The sequence below is a fragment of the Capricornis sumatraensis genome, chromosome X (genome assembly GCF_032405125.1).
Source record: "Capricornis sumatraensis isolate serow.1 chromosome X, serow.2, whole genome shotgun sequence".
Taxonomy (NCBI): Eukaryota; Metazoa; Chordata; class Mammalia; order Artiodactyla; family Bovidae; genus Capricornis; species Capricornis sumatraensis.
This window is the reverse complement of record NC_091092.1, coordinates 54,208,793-54,232,709: the sequence shown is the minus strand read 5'-3', so window position 1 is coordinate 54,232,709 and position 23,917 is coordinate 54,208,793. Positions and strand designations below refer to the sequence as shown.

At 39.0% G+C, this 23,917-nt stretch overlaps 1 long non-coding RNA gene across 1 annotated transcript in view; it reads left to right on the top strand.

Annotated features, from left to right (window-relative positions):
* Positions 1-2,847: 2,847 nt before the first annotated feature.
* LOC138070765 (uncharacterized) overlaps positions 2,848-23,917 on the top strand; it is a 172,374-nt gene continuing 151,304 nt past the window's right edge. Inside the window, exon 1 of the long non-coding RNA XR_011144176.1 lies at positions 2,848-2,898. This is a non-coding gene — a long non-coding RNA (uncharacterized lncRNA). The remainder of the gene's footprint in view (positions 2,899-23,917) is intronic.

Sequence of the window (23,917 nt, the reverse complement as noted above, 5' to 3'; positions counted from 1 at the left end):
TTATATGGTAGAGGATAGATGGTGTCTATCCTCAATGTATAAACAATAGTACTACATAAGGAACCTGCCATATTCTTGAAGATCTCTTTTTTTTTTTCCTTCTAGCCACTCCAGGTGGTTTATGGGATCTTGGAACCCATGCACCCTGCAGGGGAAGCACAGAGTCTTAACAACTGGACTGCCAGGGAAGACCCTCAGAAGATCTATTTATTCATAGTATTCAGGTCTCTTGTAGAATTGCTAAAATTCTGTCCTTACACACACACCAAAAAAAAAAAAAAAAACTTTAAACACCAAATCTCTTTACTCTCTAACTCATTTATTCAGCCTTTCTTCTCAGAGCCTAGAACCTTCCCAGTGGTTAGAAACTCCCCTCTGATTTCACCATATATCTAGAGATTAAGATGGTACTGTCTACACAGCAAAAACTAAACAAAACAAAACAAAACAAAAAACCTATAGTATGGGAGAAAATGTTTGCAAATGATGCAACTGACAATAGCTTAATACTCAAGATATATGAACAGCACATACAACTCAGTATCAAAAAATCAACCCAGTCAGGAAATGAGCAGAAGACCTGAATAGACATTTTTTTCCAAATAAGACATACAGATGGCTAATAGACACATGAAAAGATGCTCAACATCACCAATTATTAGAGAAATCTAAATGAAAACTATGTATAAAATAGATAAGCATCAAAAATATATGGTATAGCACAGGGGATTATAGCCATTATCCTATAATAACTTTTAATCAAGTGTAATTGCAAAAATTCTGAATCACTGTTATACACCTGCAAATCTACTATACTTCAACTATAAAAAAGAAATAAAATCATTGGACATAATATATAATAAAATTAAGAAAAAAGTTTAGACTACTACAAAATTTTATTTGAATATAATCAATTTTAAGCATTGATTATTAGAATTTAATAAGTGACTTGAATTTGGCAACAGGGACCTAAAAGAAGCAGAAGATATTAAGAAGAGGTGACAAGAATACATAGGAGAACTGTGCAAAAAAGGTCTTCATGACCCAGATAATCATGATGGTGAGATCACTCATGTAGAGCCAGAGATCCTGGAATGTGAAGTTAAGTGGGCCTTAGGAAGTATCACTATGAATAAAGCTAGTGGAGTTGATGGAATTCAGTTGAGCTATTTCGAAACCTGAAAGATGATGCTGTGAAAGTGCTGCTCTCAATATGCCAGCAAATTTGGAAAACTCAGCAGTGGCCACAGGACTGGAAAAGGTCCGTTTTCATTCCAATCCCAAAGAAAGGCAATGCCAAAGAATGCTCAAACTACCACACAATTGCACTCATCTCACATGCTAGTAAAGTAACGCTTAAAATTCTCCAAGCCCAGCTTCAGCATTACGTGAACCGTGAACTTCCAGACGTTCAACCTGGTTTTAGAAAAGGCAGAGGAACCAGAGATCAAATTGCCAACATCCACTGGATCACAGAAAAAGCAAGAGAATTCCAAAAATAGATCTATTTCTGCTTTATTGACTATGCCAAAGCCTTTGACTGTGTGGATCACAATAAACTGGAAAATTTTGAAAGAGATGGGAATACCAGACCACCTGATCTACTTCTTGAGAAACTTGTATGCAGGTCAGGAAGTAGCAGTTAGAACCAAACATGGAACAACAGACTGGTTCAAGATAGGAAAAGGAGTACGTCAAGGCTGTATATTGTCACCCTGCTTATTTAACTTATATGCAGAGTACATCATGAGAAACGCTGGGCTGGAAGAAGCACAAGCTGGAATCAAGATTTCCGGGAGAAATATCAATAACCTCAGATATGCAGATGACACCACCCTTATGGCAGAAAGTGAAGAGGAACTAAAAAGCCTCCTGATGAAAGTGAAAGAGGAGAGTGAAAAAGTTGGCTTAAAGCTCAACATTCAGAAAACTAAGATCATGGCATCTGGTCCCATCACTTCATGGGAAATAGAGGGGAAAACAGTGGAAACAATGGCTGACTTATTTTTATGGGCTCCCAAATCACTGCAGATGGTGATTGCAGCCGTGAAACTAAAAGATGCTTACTCCTTGGAAGGAAAGTTATGACCAACCTAGACAGCATATTCAAAAGCAGAGAAATTACTTTGCCAACAAAGGTCCATGTAGTCAAGGCTATGTTTTTTCTATTGGTCATGTATGGATGTGAGAGTTGGACGATGAAGAAAGCTGAGCGCCAAAGAATTGATGCTTTTGAACTGTGGTGTTGGAGAAGACTCTTGAGAGTCCCTTGGACTGCAAGGAGATCCAGCCAGTCCATCCTAAAGGAAATCAGTCCTGGGTGTTCATTGGAAGGACTGATGCTGAAGCTGAAACTCCAATCATTTGGCCACCTGATGCGAAGAGCTGACTCATTTAAAAAGACCCTGATCCTGGGAAAGATTGAGGGCAGGAGGAGAAGGGGACAAGAGAGGATGAGATGGTTGGGTGGCATCATTGACTGGATGGATTTTGGTTTAGGGGGGCTCCGGGAGTTGGTGATGGACAGGGAGTCCTGGCATGCTGCGGTTCATGGGGTCGCAACGAGTTGGACACGACTGAGAGACTGAAGTGACTTTGAATGGTTGAGAGAAAGGAAAAGATGGTGCCCAGAACTTTTCAGTTTATCCCCTTACAATTTTAATGTTAATTATAAAAATACTGCATTGTGAAGGGATGAAGTGGCAAAAGGATCACTTAAATCTGAATATATATTGCAGCGTTCTTAAATGTGAATAAATAATGCATTGACTTTTTCCCTAATTTTTTCTACAGTTGTTATTTCTGAATAAAAATGCTACATAAGAGAGAAAGAGAATGAGTGATGTGAGAGCCACACACTTTTGGACATGATCACAGGACTGGAATAGTGCCTGAAAGGTATGTTGTACATTTTATATTCTTCTGTTGGGAAATGGGATTAAAAACTGGTGTCACCTCTGATATAAGCTTGTTCAAACCATTTTAAGGGTTGAATTAGCAATTACATTTGTGAACTTTTTGCCCAGATCTATTACCATATTGCAGCCATGAAATTAAAAGACGCTTACTCCTTGGAAGGAAAGTTATGACCAACCTAGATAGCACATTCAAAAGCAGAGACATTACTTTGCCAAGGCTATGGTTTTTCCAGTGTTCATGTATAGATGTGAGAGTTGGACTGTGAAGAAGGCTGAGCACTGAAGAATTGATGCTTTTGAACTGTGGTGTTGGAGAAGACTCTTGAGAGATCCAACCAGTCCATCCTAAAGGAAATCAGTCCTGCGTGTTCATTGGAAGGACTGATGCTGAAGCTGAAACTCCAATACTTTGGCCACCTCATGTGAAGAGTTGACTCATTGGAAAAGACCCTGATGCTGAGAGGGATTGAGGGCAGGAGGAGAAGGGGATGACACAGGCTAGATGGCATCACAGACTTGATGGACATGAGTTTGAGTAATCTCTGGGAGTTGGTGATGGACAGGGAGGCCTGGCATGCTGATTCACAGGGTCGCAAGAAGTCAGACACAACTGAGGAACTGAACTGAACTGAATACCATATTAAATCTGATAGAGTGCCTGAGGAACTATGGATGAAAGTTCATGACATTTCACAGGAGGTAAGGATCAAGACCATCCCCAAGCATAAGAAATGCAAAAAGGCGAAATGGTTTTCTGAGGAGGCCTTACAAATAGCTGTGAAAAGAAGAGAAGCTAAAGGTAAAGGAGCAAACGAAAGATAATCCCGTTTGAATGCAAAGTTCCAAAGAATAGCAAGGAGATATAAGAAAGCCTTCCTCAGTGATCAGCACAAAAAATGGAGGAAAACAATAGAATGGAAAAACTAGAGATCTCTTCAAGAAAATTATAGATACCAAGGGAATATTTCATGCAAAATTGGCCACAATAAAGGACAGAAAAGGTATGGACCTAACAAAAGCAGAAGATATTAAGAAAACAGCAAGAATACACAGAACAACTATACAAAAGAGATCTTCACAACCCAAATAAACACGATAGCATGCTCACTCACCTAGAGCCAGGCATCCTGGAGTGCAAAGTCAAGTGGGCCTTAGGAAGCATTGCTATGAACAAAGCTAGTGGAGGTGATGGAATTCCAGTTGAGCTATTTCAAATCCTAAAAGATGATGCTGTGAAAGTACTACTTTCACAGTGTTTACTCAGGTCGATTCAGATTTTAAAATAACAGGTCTGTGTACCTTCAGAAAAATTCAGCCTTACTGCAGATTGTTTTCTATCTATATGCTCTTACTGTATTCAATTTTAGTTTTTAAATTACTTTTTAATTTTAAAGACTTTTAAAAAGCAATTTTAGGTTTTTTATATTAAATGTAATACTCAGTGTTCTTGAACCTTTCTTGGACAAAAAGCCATTGATGGTGTGAGGCAGGGTCTTAATACATTTTTAATTGAAGCATAATTGACATATTAGATTCAGATATGCAACATAGTGATTTGATGTTGATATACATTATGAAATGATCAGCACTATCTGCCTAGTGATCTTCTGTCAACATACGAAGTTATTACAATATTATTTACTATATACTATACTGTACATAAGCATCTTTAATGTCTTTGAATTTTTACACCTTGTCTCTGTCTTAGTTGGTCAAGGTAAATAGACCGTAGAACATATTTCTCACTAAGCAAATAAGAGAAAATACTACCTAAACCTAACCCTAACCCTATTATTAGAGAAACCCTAGTATTAGAGAAAATACTACCTCAAAAGTTGTACACTAGATTTTGGTTTATAAATCTGCTTCTCTAATAAAAGGAATCTGGAATCCTCAGAGCAGTGGTTGATTCTATTGTTGTGGCAAGTTAAATATAAGATAAGCATGGCCCCACCAGTCAGAACAAGACCCAGTTTCCCCCTCAGTCTTCCCTCAGGAAGCTTCCATAAGCTTCTTATCATTCTCCATCAGAGGGCAGACAGACTGAAAACCACAATCACAGAAAACTAACCATTCTGATCACATGGACCACAACTTTGTCCAACTCAGTGAAACTATGAGCCATGCCACCCAAGACAAACGGGTCATGGTGGAGAGTTCTGACAAAATGTAGTCCACTGGAGAAGGGAGTGGCCAAACACTTCAGTATTCTTGCCTTGAGAACCCCATGAAGAGTATGAAAAGGCAAAAAGATAGGACACTAAAAGATGAACTCCCCAGGTTGGTAGGTGCCCAGTATGCTCCTGGAGATCAGTGGAGAAACAACTCCAGAAAGAATAAAGAGACAGAGCCAAAGCAAAAACAACACCCAGTTGTGGATGTGACTGGTGATGGAAGCAAGGTCCGATGCTGTAAAGAGCAATATTGTGTAGGGACCTGGAATGTTAGGTCCATGAATCAAGGCAAATTGGAAATGATTGAAAAGGAGATGGCAAGAGTGAACATCAACATTCTAGGAATCAGACTCATTCTAAATAGGGAAAGGAGTACGTCAAGGTTGTATATTGTCACCCTGCTTATTTAACTTATATGCAGAGTACATCATGGGAAAGCCTGGACTGGATGAAGCACAAACTGGAATCAAGATTGCTGGGAGAAAGAAATATCAATAACCTCCGATATGCAGATGGCACCACACTTATGGCAGAAAATGAAGAGGAACTAAAAAGCCTCTTGATGAAAGTGAAAGAGGAGAGTGAAAAAGTTGGCTTAAAGCTCAACATTCAGAAAACGAAGATCATGGCCTCCGGTCCCATCACTTCATGGCAAATAGATGGAGAAACAGAGGAGACATGCAGACTATGTTTTGGGGGCTCCAAAATCACTGCAGATGGTGACTGCAGCTGTGAAATTAAAAGACATTTACTCCTTGGGAGAAAAGTTATAACCAATCTAGACAGCATATTAAAATGCAGAGATGTTACTTTGCCAACCAAGGTCCGTCTAGTCAAGGCTATGGTTTTTCCAGTAGGCATGTATGGATGTGAGAGTTGGAGTATAAGAAAAGCTGCTGCTGCTTCTAAGTTACTTCAGTTGTGTCCGACTCTGTGTGACCCCATAGACGGCAGCCCGCCAGGCTCCCCCATCCCTGGGATTCTCCAGGCAAGAACACTGGAGTGGGTTGCCATTTCCTTCTCCAATGCATGAAAGTGGAAAGTGAAAGTGAAGTCGCTCAGTCTTATCCAACTCTTAGCAACCCCATGGACTGCAGCTTACCAGGCTCCTCCGTCCATAGGATTTTCCAGGCACGAGTACTGCAGTGAGGTGCCATTGCCTTCTCCAAAGAAAAGCTGAGTGCTGAAGAACTGATGCTTCTGAACTATGGTGTTGGAGAAGACTCTTGAGAGTCCCTTGGATTGCAAGGAGACCCAACCCGTCAATCCTAAAGGAAATAAATCTTGAATATTCATTGGAAGGACTGATGTTGAAGCTGAAACTCCAGTACTTTGGCCACCTGATGCACAGAGCTGAGTCATTTGAAAAGACCCTGATTTGGGGTAAGATTGAAGGCAAGGGGAGAAGGGGATAACAGAGGATGAGATGGTTCGATGGCACTCAATGGACATGATATTAGTAAACTCTGGGAGTTGGTGATAGACAGGGAGGCCTGCTGTGCTACAGTCCGTGGGGTCACAAACAGTCGGACATGACTGAGTGATTGAACTGAAATGAAATATAAGATAAATCTTGAGCAGTTTGGAGTATCAGTAATTAAAGAAGTGTTCCCCAAAAAGCATGGGACATGATAAATGATTCAACCTGAAAGAACTTATAATTCCCAAAGCTGAATAATTTGATTGGCAAATAGCAATCAGTTCAGTCACTCAGTCAGGTCCGACTCTTTGTGACCCCATGGACTGCAGCACACCAGGCTTCCCTGTCCATCTCCAGCTCCCAGAGCTTGCTCAAACTCATGTCCATCTAATCGGTGATGCTATCCAACCATCTCATCCTCTGTCGTCCCCTTCTCCTCCTGCCTTCAATCTTTCTCAGCATCACGGTCTTTTCCAAGGAGCCTGATAACAATAGCACTTGATTAAAACCCAAATAATAAAAGTAATACTCATGAATCCATAGTGATATAATGAAATTATTTAATAAGTGAATACATGTGGGAGAAGGAACAGAAGAATTCTAAATAATATATGTAGATACTTCCCTCTCCAAGAGGTGTACTTTAATGCCTCTGCACTATGTTGGCTATGCTTAGTGACTCACTTTCAGAATGAATAGTATAGGCAAGGTGAAAATAGTGACTTTACATTATGGCAATCTGGCACACAGATACTATCTTAAACAAGAATTTAAAGTTAATACTACCACTAATTAAATTATGTGGATACACCTCCTGATAAGATGTAATGTGAAGAGTACTTCATCTCTGTGGTATTCCCTCAAACTCAGAACCCCAGTCTATTCAAAAGAAAACATCAGAAGAACTCAGCTTGAGGGACTCTGTAGAAAATGCTTGACCAATACTACTAAACACTATACATGGCATGAAAAACAAAAAAAAAAATGACTGGGAAATTTTACTTGTCAGAGGAATAGAAAAGGAAGTTATTCATTATCAAAGAAATACAAATCAAAACCACGATGAGGTACCATCTCATGCTGGTCAGAATGGCTGCTATCAATAAGTCTACAAACAATAAATGCTGGAGAGGGTGTGAAGAAAAAGGAACCCTCTTACACTGTTGGTGGGAATGCAAACTAGTACAGCCACTATGGGGAACAGTGTGGAGATTCATTAAAAAACTGGAAATAGAACTGCCATACGACCCAGCAATCCCACTACTGGGTATACACACCGAGGAAACCAGAAATGAAAGAGATATGTGTACCCCAATGTTCATTGCAGTACTGTTTACAATAGCTAGGGCATGGAGGCAACCTTTATGTCCATCTGCAGATGAATGGATAAGAAAGTCATGGTACATATACACAATGGAATGTTACTCAGCTATTAAAAAAGAATGCATCTGAATCAGTTCTAATGAGGTGGATGAAACTGGAGCCTATTATACAGGGTGAAGTAAGTCATAAATAAAACCACCAATACAGTATGTTAACGCATATATATGGAATTTAGAAAGATGGTAATGATGACCTTATATGTGAAACAGCAAAAGAGACACAGATGTAAAGAACAGACTTTTGGACTCTCTGGGAGAAGGCAAGGGTGGGATGATCTGAGAGAATAGCACTGAAACGTGCATTAACATATGTGAAATAGATCACCAGTCCAGGTTCAATGCATGAGACAGGGTGCTTGGGGCCAGTGCACTTGGACGACCCTGAGGGATGGGATGGGGAGGGAGGTGGGAGAGGGGTTCAGGATGGGGGACATATGTACACCCAAGGCTGATACATGTCAATGTATGGCAAAACCACTACAATATTGTAAAGTAATTAACCTCCAATTAAAATAAATAAATAACTTTTTAGGGGAAGTTAGTGGAGAAAATGCCAAGCAATGTCTATAGTTTTGTTGATATTATTGTGCTACGGTTAATCTCTGAGTTTTTACTAGTGTCCCATGGTTATATAAGTTTCGAAGCTTATGGGAAGCTTGGTGATGGGTGCATGAGAACTCACCATGCTCTAGTTATATACAACTTTTTTATAAGTCTAAAATTATTCCAAAATAAATGGAGCAGAAACTAAGAAATAACAACTAGAAAGCATACATCCAATTCTGCTTCTGCATGGTATATAGAACAGTGAATGATGTGACATGAGAGAGTCAGATAACCAACCAACTCATAATTTTTCTTGAACCCCTTGGGAATCTAAGGTCTTAGATCTGCTAGGTAGCTTGATTTTAAGGACAGATATCCCCTCCCGTGAGAAATGGGATACAGGGACTGGCTTACCAGTGCAAGCAAAAGTGAATGAATTGTACTGGCCTAGAAAGCATCCATGATGCAAACAAGAGCACCCCTGGGAAAGGGGTAGGGGCCTGGAGAGAGATCACTATGTGGTTTATGTGTGATGGGTGTCTGAGATCAAGGACTAAAGCATAAAGCACTGAGAAAAACCCTCTGGAACCCTGACATTATCTTAAGCACAAAACAGTGCTTGAAGAATTCAAACCTGGTGCTTCATGTAAGCTAACTACCACAGCGATTAAGTTAATATCTCTTAGATATTGACACCAGTCCCAAGTAAATAACTGACAAGACTGATTCACCTGCCCCATCACAGAAGCAAAGCCTGACAGCAGAAGTGGTATGTTAATTTCCAGGTGCAAAGATTTATCTCATTTTCCACTGTTGTACACATGATATTCAGCATCCCATGAAAGTTTTAAAATGCACACTCTAAAGAAAGATAAAAAAAGAAAAAAGAAAGCTCCTATCAAGAGACAAAGAAATGAATAAAACCAGATTCCAAGATCATCCAGATTCTTTGTGATTCCCATGAACACTAACCCACCAAGCTCCTCTGTCCATGGAATTCTCCAGGCAAGAATACTGGAGCCATTCCCTTCTCCAGGGGATTTTCCCAAACCAGGGATCGAACCCAGGTCTCCCACATTGCAGGTGGATTCTTTATTGCCTGAGCCACTAGGGAAGCCCCATTCTACCTATCAGACCAGGACTTTACCATAACTATGATGTATTTAAGTATTTAATAGAACAAGTAGACGTGTGAGCAGATGGATAATTTTAGCATAGAAACAAAGACCATAAGAAAGAGGTAAAAGGAAATACTACAAATACAGAAAAAACAACAGACTTCTTTCAGATCTAAAGGGTAATTTTGATGTGCTCATAATTTTTATCTCAATGCCATGTAAAGGCAGAAACCCTTTCCATTTAACTTTTTTACAGGTTCTATCACTGTGCTAAAATTCCCCATGTTTTCATACTAGATGCCTACTTTTCCCACGGATATTAAATAGATTGATCATATTTGGATTGGGCTACCACACTGAGCCATTCAATGTGCAGTGCCTTTCACAGGAAGGTGTCATTCATGTGGTCTACAATTTGAATGCTGCTTTTTTGTGAAGGGTAATGTACAACATGCAGGGCATGGTGGTAGCCCGGGGGTGGGGCTCTAACTGTGAGCACACGTGCCTTTTTTGGAGTGCAGGCACCCACTCTTCAGGGTTGGGCTACCTCGAGGAACTTTTTATTCTAAGAGAATATACATGGAAACTATGGGCTCCTAGGAAGGCACTTCCACTTAAGTCCTTCAAGAATTTATACTTTTGCAAGTTGAGGCTTTACTAAAACTGGAAAAAAATTGTTTTGAGAACACAGTCCTCCTTTGTCAGCTGGGCATTTACCCCTATATTGCAAAATTCCCTAACCTCTTTCCACCTATCAACTTCTCATTGGCCATGCTTCTCATTTAGAGCTCCTCAAATACTCTCCTGTCTCAGATTTCTCTACTGCTGAAGCCCAACATCGATTTTCCTCTCAAAGACTGAGACCTGTTCTTATTTTTTCCCAATTTTATTGAAGTATGATTGGCAAATGAAATTTGTATATATTTAGGTTGGACAATATGATTTTTTTAAGCTATACCATATGATGGTTTGAAATATATATAAATTGTGAAATTACTACCAAAATCAAGTTAATTAATGTATCCATTGCCTCATGTAGTTACCTTGTGACTCTGTGTGTGTGTGTGTGTTGATAACACTTAAGATCTACTCTCTTGACAAATTTCAAGTATATGATACAGTGTTATTGACTACAGCCACCATGATTGTCTTAATATAGAAGATCCCCAGGACTTACTCATCTTATGACTGAAACTTTGTACTCTTTGACTAACATCTCATTTCCCCACCCTCCAGCATCTGGCAATCATCATTCTATTCTCTGGTTCTATGAATTTGACAATTCTACATATAATGAAATGATTGAGTATTTTTCTTTCTGTCTCACTTATTCCACTCTTTGGATAGTTCTCTCAGTTGCTTCCAAGTTTATGAGTTTCCTTTCTTATATTCTTATTAATTGATTTTGAAAATACACTTTAAACATTTGTTACCAGTTTATTAGGGGTTAAGCTTAGTCTCCCAGGAAGCTTTTGCTTTTTTAATATTCTTTAAAAATATTTTAAAGTTATATTTGAAGAATATGAGGACACAATAGAACCAATATTCAGGAGGTATTGCCTAGGCTGTTATCCTCATGTATGGTGACACTTCTTAACTCTTAACCTAAATCTGATAGGAAAGAGAAAGAGGAAAAGGAGAGAGACAGTCAGACAGATGGGCGGAGACAGGAAGCATCAGACTATTGTACACCATCTACCACATCTGAGCAATATGTGAATTTGGGAAGTAGATTGTCAATGTTGCATCTCTGTGTTGAAAAATAGGGGAAGATCTTTATGACCACTCATGTGTGATATGATCTCCCTTTGATCATGTCAGGGCTTTTCATGAGTAATACGTTTGTACAGTTTTGCTACTAATCTCAAAACAGCCTCATGCCACAACATACCCCAATACTTGGAGGAATTTAGGTTTTTGACGAGGATAGAAATAATTTATTCTTTCCAGACATGTTTTCTGGAGGACAACCTGTCACTCTTCCTCACAGTGTCTACATTCCTTCTTTCTGTACTTTGAGGGTTTTCTGAAGTAGTTAATCTTAATTACCCCTAGTATACACTATTGAGTTGGCCAGAAAACATGTTCAGGTTTTTCTGTACCATCTTATGACACATCCTCCCTCTCAGCCCATTGTCTCCAACCTTATGCTCCTTAGCCTTCCTTGGAGATCAGTTCAGTTCAGTTCAGTTCATTTCAGTCGCTCAGTCGTGTCCGACTCTTTGCGACCCCATGAATCGCAGCATGCCAGGCCTCCCTGTTCATCACCAACTCTCGGAGTTCACTCAGACTCACGTCCATCGAGTCAGTGATGCCATCCAGCCATCTCATCCTCTGTTGTCCCCTTCTCCTCCTGCCTCCAATCCCTCCCAGCATCAGAGTCTTTTCCAATGAGTCAACTCTTCGCATGAGGTGGCCAAAGGACTGGAGTTTCAGCTTTAGCATCATTCCTTCCAAGGAAATCCCAGGACTGATCTCCTTCAGAATGGACTGGTTGGATCTCCTTGCAGTCCAAGGGACTCTCAAGAGTCTTCTCCAACACCACAGTTCAAAAGCATCAGTTCTTCGGCGTTCAGCCTTCTTCACAGTCCAACTCTCACATCCATACATGACCACAGGAAAAACCATAGCCTTGACTAGACAGACCTTAGTCAGCAAAGTAATGTCTCTGCTTTTGAATATGCTCTCTAGGTTGGTCATAACTTTTCTCCCAAGGAGTAAGCGTCTTTTAGTTTCATGGCTGCAATCACCATCTGCAGTGAAGAGGGCATCACAAAGCCAGAGCCCTTTGGGTGGGGGGATCAGAAATTGAAAGGCTTAACAAGGAAAAGCTGGGGTGCCAGGATCATTTAATGAATGTGGGTCGAGCACCTATTTCTCCAGGGCAGGGGCTTTGCTAAGTGTTGGGTGTACACACAAATTCACTCTCAGTGATGCTTTACTGCTCTTGGGATAGTGAGAAAATGTCCCAAGAAAAGAAGAACAGGAATATTTGTTAGGATCATTAATATTGTGCAAAATTAGAACTAGTGAAGATGAAATGAGGGACTGGCTGAAAATGGGTGGAACCAGAAATGCCTCTTAAAATTTTTTTTTTTTCTTTTAAGAGGAAGGCAGAAGAGAGACATGTAGGTAATTATAAATTAAAATTGGGGGGGGGGCGGTCCTAAGATGGCAGAGGAATAGGATGGGGAGACCACTTTATCCCCCACAAATTCATTGAAAGAACATTTGAACGCTGAGCAAATTCCACAAAACAACTTGTGAACGCTGGCAGAGGACATCAGGCACCCAGAAAAGCAGTGCATTGTCTTCGAAAGGAGGTAGGACAAAATATAAAAGATAAAAAGAAAGACAAAAGAGTTAGGGATGGAGATCCATCCCAGGAAGGGAGTCTTAAAAGAGAAGTTTCCAAACACCAGGAAACCCTCTCACTGGGGGGGTCTGTGAGGAGTTTTCGAATCTCAGAGGGCAACATAACTGGGAGGAAAAATAAATAAATAATTAAAAGTCACAGATTACGTGCCTAATGGCAACTCCTAGCAGAGAAGTACCCCAGACACTCACATCCACCACCAGCAAGCGGGGGCTGAACAAAGAGGAGCTGGCTACATTTCTTAGGGTAAGGACCAGGCCTGAATGCCCTGAGGGCAATCTGAAGGAGCAACCTAAACTGCAGGATAGCCAGAGAGAGAGAGAAAAAAAGAGAACTATCCTGTGAAAAGCCCTAAGGCACTGCCAGGCCACTCACAGAACAAAGGACTGAGCAAATACCAGAGCAGAGCTAGCAGGCTGCAGACCAGCCCATCCCCCACTGCAGGCAGGGGGCAGGCAGGCGCCAGCCAGAGCTGGAAAGGGGCAAACTCGGCCCTAGGGATGGCATCCCCTACCAAATTGTGAACAGGACTTCAGTTTCTAACCAAGACTTCCTGGGATTCTGGACGGTTGACATCCACTGGGAGGGTTGCAGCCAGAGATCAGCTCCCCAGAAGAGACACACAGCACACTGGAGATGGGCGTGCCCGCTGCCACCCAGGAAACTGAGAGGCTGGGACCAGGGAGTCAATAAGACACACTCGCCGCCCAAGGAGAGTGTGCTCGCCTAGAACTCAGTCGCCTGAGCTGCTAGGACCTGGGAAGGGCACAAAATGCAGGCCCAACCAAGTCTGTGCCTTTGTGGAGTACCTGAGAACCTGAACATGAGTGGCTTAGACCTGGGTGGTGCATGCAGCCCAGGGCCCATTCCCTGCAGAGCAACCTGAAGCCTGAGCAGTATAGACTGGGAAAGCACACACATGAGCAGGGGCAAACCCAGTGTGGCCAAAACAATGTGAGCATTCCCCACACATGCCAGTGATATTTGTTTGCAGTGCTCCTCCCTCCCCACAGCACGACTGAAAGAGGGAGCCTAAACAAGAGACCACCTTTGCCTCCTTGTGTCAGGGCAGAAATTAGACACTGAAGAGACCTGCAAACAGAAGAAGCCAAATAAATAGAGGAAATCATTTTGGAAGTGACAGGTGCAACAGATTAAAATCCCTGTAGTTAACACTGACTACAATGGAAAGGGCCTATAGATCTTTAGAAGTATAAGATGGAACAAGGAACTATCTGAAAATGAACTGACCCCACACTGCCCACAACAGCTCCAGAGAAATTCCTAGATGTATTTTTACTATTATCACTTAATTTTTTTTCCTTTTTTTAAAGTCCTCTATTATTCCTTTAATTTTCCTTTTTACAAACTATTATTGCCTTACAAAAAAAAGACCCTATTTTTAAGCAAACTTCATATATATTTCTTATATTTTTTGTGATTTTTAAAAAATACTATATTTTTGAGAGTCTAACCTCTACTCTAGATTTTTAATCTCTGCTTTTTGGTATTTGTTATCAGTTTTGTACATTTAAGATTCCAATCTTCAGTACCCATTTTTACTCAGGAGTGTGATTACTGTCTTGATTACTCTCTCCCTCTTTTGACTCTCCTTTATATCCCCCAGGTCACCTCTGTCTCCTCCCTCCCCCTTCTCTTCTCTGCCCAAATCTGTGCATCTCTCTGTGTGTTCCAGGATGTGGAGAACACTTAGGGAACAGAGTATTGCCTAGATCTATCTCCTTTTGATTCCCCCTTTTCTCCTCCTGCTCACCTCTATCTCCTTCCTCCCTCTTCTCTTCTCTATGTAACTCTATTAACCTCTCTGAGAGTTCCAAACCATGGCAAGCACATAGGGAATTATTTACTGGCTAGATTGCTCTCTCCCCTTTTAATTTCCCGTCTTCTCCTCCTGGTCACCTCTATCTCCCTCCTCCCTCTTCTCTTCTCCATGTAACTCTGAACCTCTCATGGTGTTCCTCACTCTGGGGAGTCTTCACCATTAACCTAGAAGTTTTATCATCAGTGCTCTATGGATGGAGAAGTCTTGAGGCTACTGTAAGAATAAGACTGAAAACCAGAAATAAGACCCAAAACCTGAGAACACCAGAGAACTCTGACTCCAGGGAACATTAATCTATGAGATCATCCAAAAGCCTCCATACCTACACTGAAACCAAGCACCACCCAAGGGTCAACAAGTTCCAGACATATCATGCAAATTTTCCAGCAACACAGGAACATAGCCCTGAGCTTCAATATAGAGGCTGCCCAAAGTCACACCAAACCCATAGACATCTCAAAACTCACCACTGGACACTTCATTGCACTCCAGAGAGAAGAGATCCGGCTCCACCCACCAGAACACTGACGCAGACTTCCCTAACCAGGAAACATTGACAAGCTGCTTGTCCAACCCCACCCACAGGGAGGAAACTCCACAATAAAGAGGAACCACAAGCTGCCAGAATACAGAAAGGCCACCCCAAACACAGAAATCTCAACAAGATGAAAAGGCAGAGAAATACTCAGCAGGTAAAGGAACATGATAAATGCCCACCAAACTAAACAAAAAAGGAGGAGATAGGGAGTCTACCTGAAAAAGAATTCAGAATAATGATAGTGAAAATGATCCAAAATATTGAAGAAAAAATGGAGTTACAGATAAATAGCCTGGAGAAAAGGGTTAAGATGCAAGAAATGTTTAACAAGGACCTAGAAGGAATAAAAAAGGGTCAGTCAATAATGAATAATGCAATAAATGAGATAAAAAACACTCTGGAGGAAACCAACAGTACAATAATGGAGGCAGAAGATAGGATAAGTGAGGTAGAAGATAGAATGGTAGAAATAAATGAAGCAGAGGGGAAAAAAGAAAAAAAAAAAGAAATGAGGACAACCTCAGAGACCTCTGGGACAATGTGAAACATCCCAACATTTGAATCATTGGAGTCCCAGAAGAAGACAAAAAGAAAGACCATGAGAAAATACTTGAGATAATACTTGAAAACTTCCCTAAAATGGGGAAGGAAATATCCACCCAAGTCCAAGAAACCCAGAGTCCCAAATAGGATAAATCCAAGGCGAAACACCCCAAGACACATACTAATCAAATTAACAAAGATCAAACACAAAGAACAATTATTAAAAGCAGCAAAAGAAAAACAACAAATAACACACAAGGGGATTCCCATAAGGAGAACAGCTGATTTTTCAACAGAAACTTTTCAGGCCAGAAGGGAATGGCAGGACATACTTAAAGTGATGAAAGGAAATAACTTACAACCCAGATTACTATACTCAGCAAGGATCTCATTAAAATATGAAGGAGAAATCAAAAGTTTTACAGACAAGCAAAAGCTAAGAGAATTCAGCGCCACCAAACCAGTTCCCTAACAAATGCTAAAGGATCTTCTCTAGCCAGGAAACACAGAAATGGTGTATAGACTCGAACCCAAAACAACAAAGTAAATGGCAACGGGATCATACTTATCAATAATTACCTTAAACGTAAATGGATTGAATGCCCCAACCAAAAGACAAAGACTGGCTGAATGGATACAAAAACAAGACCCCTATATATGCTGTCTACAAGAGACCCACCTCAAAACAAGGGACACACAGACTGAAAGTGAAGGGCTGGAAAAAGGTATTTTATGCAAATGGAGACCAAAGAAAAGTAGGAGTAGCAATACTCATATCAGGTAAAATAGACTTTAAAGGCTGTGAAAAGAGACAAAGAAAGACCCTACATAATGATCAAAGGATCAATCCGAGGAGAAGATATGACAATTATAAATATATATGCACCCAACATAGGAGCACCACAATATGTATGACAAATGCTAATAAGTATGAAAGGGGAAATTAACAATAACATAATAATAGTGGGAGATGTTAATACTCCACTCACACCTATGGATAGATCAACTAAACAGAAAATTAACAAGGAAACACAAACTTTAAATGACACAATGGACCAGTTAGACCTAATTGATATCTATAGGACATTTTACTCCAAAACAATGAATATCACTTTTTTCTCAAGTGCACATTGAACCTTCTCCAGGATAGATCACATCCTGTGCCATAAATCTAGCCTTGGTAAATTCAAAAAACTTGAAATCATTCCAAGCATCTTTTCTGACCACAATGCGGTAAGATTAGACCTCAATTACAGGAAACAACAACAACAACTACAACTATTAAAAATTCCAAATTATGGAGGCTAAACAACACGCTTCTGAAAAACCAACAAATCACAGAAGAAATAAAAAAAGAAATCAAACTATGCATAGAAACGAGTGAAAATGAAAACACAACAACCCAAAACCTATGGGACACTGTAAAAGCAGTTATAAGGGGAAGATTGATAACAATACACACTTACCTCAAGTAACAAGAAAAAAGTCAAATAACCTAACTCTACACGTAAAGCAACTAGAAAGGGAAGAAATGAGGAACCCCAGGGTTAGTAGAAGGAAAGAAATCTTAAAAATTATGGTAGAAATAAATGCAAAAGAAACAAAAGAGACCATAACAAAAATTAACAAAGCTAAAAGCTGGATCTTTGAGAAGATTAATAAAATTGACAAACCATTAGCCAGACTCATCAAGAAACAAGGGAGAAGAATCAAATCAACAAAATTAGTAATGAAAATGGAGAAATCACACCAGACAACACAGGAATACAAATGATCATAAAAGACTGCTATCAGCAAGTATATGCCAATAAATTGGAGAACTTGGAAGAAAAAAATTCTTAGAAAAGTATAACTTTCCAAAATTGAGCCAGGAAGAAATAGAAAATCTTATCAGGCCCATCACAAGCATGGAAATTGAAACTGTAATCAGAAATCTTCCAGCAAACAAAAGCCCAGAACCAGATGTCTCCAAAGCTGAATTTTACCAAAAATTTAGAGAAGAGCTAACATATATCCTACTCAAACTCTTCCATAAATTTGCAGAAGAAGGTAAATTTCCAAACTCATTCTATGAGTTAACACACAGAAATCCCTTGCATTCCTATACACTAATAATGAGAAAACAGAAAGAGAAATTAAGGAAACAATACCATTCACCACTGCAAAGAAAGAATAAAATACTTAGGAATATATCTACCTAAAGAAACAAAAGACTTATATGTAGAAAACTATAAAACACTGATGAAAAACATCAAAGATGACACAAATAGATGGAGAAATATACCATGTTCATGGATTGGAATAATCAATATAATGAAAATGAGTATACTACCCAAAGTAATCTATAGATTCAATGCAATCCCTATCAAGCTACCAAGAGTATTTTTCAGAGAAATAGAACAAATAATTTCACAATTTGTATGGAAATACAAAAAACCTTGCATAGCCAAACCAATCTTGAAAAAGGAGAATGGAACTGGAGGAATCAACCTTCCTGACTTCAGGCTCTACTACAAAGCCACAGTCATCAAGACAGTATGGTACTGGCACAAAGACAGAAATATAGATCAATGGAACAAAATAGAAAGCCCACAGATAAATCCACACACCTATGGACAGCTTATCTTTGACAAAGGGGTCAAGAATATACAATGGAGAAAAGACAATCTCTTTAACGAGTAGTGCTGGGGAAACTGGTCAACCACTTGTGAGAGAATGAAACTAGAACACTTTCTAACACCATACACAAAAATAAACTCAAAATGGATTAAAGATCTAAATGTAAGACCAGAAACTATAAAACTCCTAGAGGACAACATAGGCAAAACACTCTCCAACATAAATCACAGCAGAATCCGCCATGACCTACATCCTAAAGTAATGGAAATAAAAGCAGAAATAAACAAATGGGACCTAATTAAACTTAAAAGCTTTTGCACAGGAAAGAAACTATAAGCAAAGTGAAAAGACAGCCTTCAGAACGGGAGAAAATAATAGCAAATGAAGCAACTGAAAATAAATTAATCTCAAAAATATACAAGCAACGCCTGCAGCTCAATTCCAGAAAAATAAACGACCCAATCAAAAAATGGGCCAATGAACTAAACAGACATTTCTCCAAAGAAGACATACAGATGGCTAACAAACACATGAAAAGATGCTCAACATCACTCAAATGCAAATCAAAACCACAATGGGATACCATTTCATGCTGGTCAGAATGGCTGATATCCAAAAATCTACAAGCAATAAATGCTGGAGAGGGTATGGAGAAAAGGGAACCCTCTTATACTGTTGGTGGGAATGCAAACTAGTACAGCCATTATGGAGAATAGTGTGGCAATTCCTTAAAAAACTGGAAATAGAACTGCCATATGACCCAGCAATCCCACTGCTGGGCATACACACCGAGGAAACCAGAAGTGAAAGTGATGCGTGTACCCCAGTGTTCATCACAGCACTGTTTGTAATAGCCAGGACATGGAAGCAACCTAGATGTCCATCAGCAGACAAATGGATAAGAAAGCAGTGGTACATATACACAATGGAATATTGCTCAGCCATGAAAAAGAATGCATTTGAATCAGTTCTAATGAGGTGGATGAAACTGGAGCCTATTATACAGTGAAGTAAGTCAGAAAGAAAAACACCAATACAGTATACTAATGCATATACATGGAATTTAGAAAGATGGTAATGATAACCCTGTATGCGAGACAGCAAAAGAGACACAGGTGTATAAAACAGTCTTTTGGGAGAAGGCGAGGGTGGGATGATCTGAGAGAATAGCATTGAAACATGTATATTATCATATTTAAAACAGATCGCCAGTCCAGGTTTGATGCATGAGGCTGGGTACTCAGGACTGGTGCACTGAGATAACCCTGCAGGATGGGATTGGGAAGGATGTAAGAGGGGGTTTCAGGATAGGGAACACATGTAAACCTATGGCTGATTCATGTAAATGTATGGGAAAAACAACTACTGTATTGTAAAGTAATTAGACTCCAATTAAATAAATTGAAAAAATAAATAAAATTGTTCATTCAAAACACTAAGGCAATAGTGTCTTAAAAGATTCCTGTTATATCTAGAAGTAAAGTACAGGACAATAATGGAAGGAAAAACAAGAAGTAATAAATGGAGATTGACTGTAGGCACTTTCCTGTTGTGGTAAGAATATTAGCTTAAGTTAGACTGTAGCTTCCCTTGTAGCTCAGCTGGTAAAGAATCTGCCTGCAATTTTGGAGACCTGGGTTCAATCCCTGGGTAGGGAAGACTGCCTGGAGAAGGGAAAGACTACCCACTCCACTATTCTGTCCTGGAGAATTCCATGGAAGAGTCCATGGGTCTCAAAATGTCAGAGTAACTGAGCGACTTTCACTTTCAGACTGTAATAAATAACTGTTACATATTTTAGTCACTAAGGAAATCATAAAAGAATAACACAGATCATGGAAATATAAAGCAAATAGAGAAAAAAATGGAATAATGGAAAAAAAGAACAGTAGTCCAAAAGCAGACAAGATAGAAGGAAGCAATTGACAAATATCACATGAAACAAACAAAAAAATAACTTGATAGGCTTAAAAATAATTATCCTAGAATCATATTAAAGGAAATAAGAATATTCCAATTGAAAGAAAATTTTAGGCTAATAAAAATAAGTCAGCTGTATATTGAATACAAGACACTTTATGTACAGTGATGCATGTACATTGAAAGAGATATGATAGAAAAGAAATGTCTTCAATGCTTTATTTTTGCTGAGACATTATTTACAAATATGTAACAGGTGGTTTGACAAGTTTTGAAAACTGCACAAGCTCAGATCACCCAAATGAAGATATGAAACATTTCCATCATCCCAGAAACTTACTTTGTCTGTATCCCTCAAAAAGGAAAACAGTACTCTGATTTCTAGAGTCATGGATTACTTGTGCCTCTTGATTTTACTAAAAAGTCTAACCATCCATTACATATTCAGGGTTACATACAGTCAATCCATACTACTGACAGATTCATATTTGTGAGTTCGCCTCCTCACTAAAATTTATTTGTTAAATCCAAAATCAACACTTGTTGCACTTTCCTAGTCGTTCACAGTGATGCATGAAGTGGCAGAAAATTTGAGTTGCTTGACACCCATGTTCCTAGTTGAGGGCAAAGAAGGGAATTCTCTGCTTTTGTTTCAGCTCTAATACTGTAAACAAGCATCTTTTTTGCAGTCTATTTAGTGGCACATTTTTCACCTTCTCATGCTTTTTCTTGGTGATTTCACTGTTTTATAATAGCCCCCAAGTGTAGTGCTGAGGTGCTGTCTTGTGTTCTTCAGTGAAATAATTCTGAGTTGTATCTTAAGGAGAAAATGCGTGTGTTAAATAAACTTCATTCAGGGATGAGTTATAGTACTGTTGGCTGTGAGTTCAATGTTAATTAATCAACACTATATATTAAATAAGATGTCTTTATAGAGAAACACACATAAAACATTGTTATGTATTGATCTGTTGACAAAAATGTTTTGAGCTGAGGCTCACAGGAAACTAACCTTGTATTCCCCCTAGGAGCAATAGCTCAATATTTGCTAATTCAGTGCTCACAGTTACTTTATAGAACATAACTGCTACACATAACAAATATTGACTCTATGATAAATATTTCTCTTAGTCTATGGCTCAACTCTTTATTACTTTAACCATATCTTTTGATGAGAAGAATTCTTAAATTTTGATGAAACCTAATTGATCAATTTTCTTTTACAGCTAGTCAATTTTTATAGCTTTTTTAAGGCAAAATGTGCTTCCCTAAGGTTAAAAAAATATTGTTTTTTCTTTTCTTCAAAATCTGTATAGATTCTAGATTTTTTGTGTATGTCCATGATTCATATAAAAAGAATCAGGCCTTTCTATGAATTAAGGGTTATGGTTCATTTTACCATTCAGATACCAATTGTTCCAGTACCATCTGTTGAAAGGCTTTTCATTTTGCATTTAATTTCATTGGAATTTATCTCAAAAATCAAATACCTACATTAGTTGGGGTCTATATGTGGAGCCCCTATTCTGTTCCATTGATCTATTTGTCAGTATTCATGCTAATAATGAACTGAAATGTCTTTGACAAAACTTAGTCTCCATTCTTCAGAAGATTTTGAGAAATTAGAAATGGATGTATAGTTCCTATTTCCTTAAATTCTAAGTATATATACTCAGTTGTCCCTTGAACAATACATGAGCTAAGGGTGCTGACCTTCTGCACAGTCAAAAAAATCTGGGTATAATTTATAGTTGGCCCACTGTATCCATGTTTCCTCCGTATCCATGGTTCAGCATCTGTGCATTCAACAAACCATGCATTGTGCAGTACTATAGTATTTACTCTTGAAAAACAGTACATAAATAAGTGGACCTGAGGAATTCAAACCTGTGTTATTCAAGTGTCAACTGTATACACACACACATAATTTAATAAGGAACTATTAGAGAGATTCCCATAAGGCAATGATGCCCAATTAACGTGTTCTGGAAGTGTTAACTAGTGCAATTAGTCAAGAGAAATTAGAAGCCTAAGACTTGGGGGAAAAAAAAAAAAAGAAATGTAACCATATTTATTATGAGATGGCAAATAGTACTTCTGGAAAATCCTGGAAAATCTATATTAAGATTATAAAAACGTTTTGCATGGTAGTAGTATACAAAATTAACATGTAAAAACAATAAACATTATGTTCATAAATTATAACCAACTAGAATTGGTTAAGAAGCTGCCTGCAATGAAGGAGACCTGGGTTTGATCCCTGGCTGGAGAAGATCCCCTGGAGAAGAAATAGATACCCACTCCAGTATTCTTGCCTGGGAAACCCCATGGACAGAGGAGTCTGGTGGGCTACCGTCTATGGGGTCGCAAAGAGTCAGACACGACTGAGTGACTAACATTCTCCTTTTCAGAAGATATAATGGAAGAGAAAATCCCATTTATGAGAGCAACAATAAGATAAAATATCTAAAAATAAATAAGAAATTTTATAACTATATATAATGAAAGCTATAATATTAGCCATTCTTGAAGGAAACAAAAAATAAGGTTGAACAAATATAAACATATCACTTAGTTGAGGTGAAGTGAAGTGACAGTTGCTCAGTCATGTCTCACTCTTTGTGACCCCATGGACTATACAGTCCATGGAATTCTCCAGGTCAGAATACTGAAGTGGGTAGCTGTTTCCTTCTCCAGGGGTTCTTCCCAACCCAGGGACCAAACCTGGGTCTCTCGCACTGCAGGCAGATTCTTTACTATCTGAGCCACCAGGCTGTCTCAATATCATCATAATGCCAGTTCTATCTAAATTACTTAATATAACACAATCCTAACCAAAATATTAATAAATTTCTTTAGGGAGCTAGACAAGTTGATACTGAAGTTAATGTGAAAAATAAATGTGCACACTCAACTATAAAACACTGAATGAAAGGATATGAGGGGTTATAGCACTACCAGATACTAAAATGTAATATGAAGCCTGTATAGTTAAAACTGTGTTACTAGCAATTGAGTGGACAAATAGATCAAAGGAACAGAATGGCAAGTCCAGAAATAGACCCAAGTACACACAGAAATTTAGTATATAGTGAAGATAGTATCTTAAATTATTTAATCAGAAATGCATTTTAAATAAACAATATTGGGAAAATGGATAGTCATTTGGACAAAAGAATATAATTCCTTCTATTTCTCTCATCAGGCACAAGCATAAATTCCAAATGAATAAGGGATGAAAACAAGAAAAAAACACTATGCAACAAATAGGATAAAACATGTCTGACAAGAGCAAATGTGTCAATGAAGTGGAGTGAAGTTGCTCAGTTGTGTCCAACTTTTTGTGACCCTGTGGACTGTATCCTACCAGGCTCCTCCGTCCATAGAATTTTCCAGGTGAGAGTACTGGAATGGGTTACCATTTCCTTCTCCAGGGGATCTTCCCAACCCAGGGATAAAACCCAGGTATCCTACATTGCAGGCAGACACTTTACTGTCTGAACCACCTAAGGAAGTAATG